Below are 3,111 nucleotides of genomic sequence, written 5' to 3' on the forward strand. Positions count from 1 at the left end.
GGGTTTTTCGCGCCGCCACCGACTCTACCACCGTTTGGTCCTGCTTCCTGCCCCACGACCCCCCCGCTTCCGCAACCTGCAGCCAGCACAACCCTCCCCCATCCTGCTGCAGCAGTCCGGATCTGCTGCAACCCACCCAGAAAAAGTCGTCGCCCACCTCCATCCACAGCAGCACTGGTCGCCGCCTCCTTGGGTCCTACCTCGAGCAGCAGCGGCCACCTCCTCCCTCCACCACTTCGCTGCCCTCTCGATGCGCCGTCACCACCGCGCCGCCGTCCCGGTCCTCCACCACCGCTGATGACTTGCACAGAAAAAAGGGGGCACCGAAACCCAAGTCACCGCCGGCACAGAAATCGCCGCCTCGTGCCCGCTACTCGACCGCCTCGTCGTCGACTTCTTCGATCGCGCCGTCAAGGACCCAAGGAGGGGGAGGTCTTGAGGTTGGATTGTGACCGGGAGGTTGAAGGAGACTAATGGCTTCGATATCGGATAGCGAGATGACGAATCATGGGAGCATATGGGAGTTGGATCAGAACCTTGATCAGCCCATGGATGAGGAGGCTAGCAGGCTCAAAAACATGTACAGAGAAAAGGTCAGAGATTGAACCTTGCATGTTAAATTTGACCCTTCTTTTGTAAAAAAAAATGCTTTCCTGGACACCTATCATGGTTTCTAGCTTAGTCTCTGCTTGCATTTGGAAGAAAAATGAGTAATTTTTTTGTATGGATGATTCAGTATGTGTTGATGGTTTGGGGAACCATTTCGATTTAAAAAAGATTGGAGATCGTATGATAGAATTTCTGTCACTGTTGGTTTCCCTATGTCTTTTTGACAATGTGTATATATCGTGTTCTAATTAAGCTCAAGTCAAACTGAAATCTGTTTATTTTGTTCATGCAGAAGTTTTCATCAATTTTGTTACTACGGCTCGCATTTCAGAGCTTGTTGTAGTCTTTGGTGACTTAGGTACATCCCCGTTGTATGTTTTCTACAATGCCTTCCCTCATGGAGTAGATGATGACGAGGGTGTTATTGGAGCTCTTTCCTTGTTCATTTACACCATCACTCTCATTCCTCTGATGGAGTATGTCTTTATTTGTCTTGGGGGCAAATGATAATGGTCAGTGAGACATCACATTCTGTCAAAGCTTGGAATGTGTTGCTTCCTTTTTATTTGTTTGCTGTCTCTGAGAAATATGAATACAATTGTTAGAAAAAATTGTATGTTCGTAAAATACCGGGATTTGAGTATGAGATAGGAATTTACAAAGATTATGCAATTTGCTATTTGATTAGGTTGGCAGAATCCTATAATCTCTCCTACTTAAAAAATAAGTAATACATGTATCGTCAGCGTTTTTCTGCCTCCGCTTAGCTCTTCGTCCGCCCCGCACGCATCATCCATCCAATCAACTTCCTCCTCCACGATGCCCTTTGCCTCATCCTAGACATCCTCCGTGCCACCCCCGGCACTCCTCCACCCGAGCGCCCTCTCCAAAAGCCACCCCCTGCACTCCTCGCGGTGCCATCCCCTGGGAACTCCTTCTCACGCCGCCTCCCGACACCGTCCCCGGGCACTCCTCCACGCGAGCGCCCCCTCCCGACTTCGCCCCCCTGCACTCCTCGCATCGCCATCCCCCGGGAACTCCTCCTCTTTTATTTGTTCAATTTTGATTATTTTATTTTTAATTTTAAAATATATGCTGTTGTCCATAGAACAAGTTTAGTTGTGTTCAAACGAAACAAGCATTTAAGTTTGTTATATTGTCTCGTTAGGACAAGTTTATTTTCAAACCATACATATTTTAATTCCCGTTCTGTTGCAGATACATAAACAAATTTATTTTCCATGTAGTGTAGTCTCATGTGATGACATGTTGTAGGTTCTACAACCTTAAAAGCGCCTGAAGGTTGAGCCGGTTGGGCCTAGCACCGGGGAGAAGCTTTGAAGCCTAACATTGCTTCAGTTAACCTGTCCCATGAGAATCCAACTGAACATTTGCTTCCCAGGCCAATGAAAAATTGAACAGCAAGAACATGGAGCAGCATATCTTTATAGCATAACTAGGCATTTGGGCTGGACTATTTGGAAAAACCAGAAATAATGCTTGTCTCATGCATAATATGCCTGCTGATCCAATTGAGTGGTTCTTATGATGTGTTCTTGGTTGAAATTTTCGCCTGCTCTGAAGAAAAATGAGGAGGGTGAGAAGTTGCAATGGGATCTCAACAACTGCACGAAGTTGCGATAGATTTTAACAACCTGGCGAAACAATGGGTACCCTTGCATAGAAGATTGACAGGTCAATCATTAAAATATGATGGATGATCTACTTCTGATAAAATATCTCATGAGATAGTGACATGTGCTTTTGTTTTTCAGTTTAGTTAGTTGTGATGGTCTATAATCTTGAGTCTTTTATTGCTTTTAGCTCAGAACTTGGTTGTTTGGCATGGGGTTACCTCGTTGTGTCAAACCTTGAGATTTATGTTTTGTTTATGTAGACTACACTTGTGTTTGTAATGACTAATGAATCTGTATGGATTGTTTTTTTTAATGAAAACTATGTCTTATCTCTACTGCTTAAATATTTTGAAAGCAGGAAATATTCATGGTTTAGATGTTGTGGCTGATATGAAGACATAGAACATGTGCGATGCTGTCAATATAAATTTGAATAATGGATATCGTTTCGCATGAATTGATTTTCGTTATAGCCCCCACTCACGTGAATCACCTTGAATGCAGGATTATTATTCCGTTGCAAAGTACGGGCATTCAGCTATAACAATAAACAATTAACCATTTAATTTTTTTGCTAGAACTTAACCATTTAATCAATTTGAGCAAACGAACATAATGCTAAAAGCAAACCTTTTTCTATATTGAAGGTCTTCTACAAAATATTGGAGGAGTAGAAACAACTCCCGAGTCAAGGAAAAGATGGTTGTGATCTCACGTCATTATTTTGCACATGTTTCATCAAGTCAACGATATTATCTCATGCAGATTTTTTATCCTATTGCAACGCACGGGTATTCACCTAGTATAAAAAGGGTGCATGGTCAAAGTATATAATGGTGTTTCTTTTTCTTTTATAAGACGATAG

At 43.1% G+C, this 3,111-nt stretch overlaps 1 long non-coding RNA gene across 1 annotated transcript; it reads left to right on the forward strand.

The window, feature by feature from the left end:
- On the forward strand, nt 1-2,340 carry LOC133903712 (uncharacterized). The gene is made up of 3 exons (XR_009907330.1): nt 1-593; nt 902-1,121; nt 1,885-2,340. It is a non-coding gene; the product is annotated as an uncharacterized LOC133903712 (long non-coding RNA).
- Nucleotides 2,341-3,111: the final 771 nt, after the last annotated feature.

Source organism: Phragmites australis, chromosome 21 (genome assembly GCF_958298935.1).
Source record: "Phragmites australis chromosome 21, lpPhrAust1.1, whole genome shotgun sequence".
Lineage (NCBI taxonomy): Eukaryota > Viridiplantae > Streptophyta > Magnoliopsida > Poales > Poaceae > Phragmites > Phragmites australis.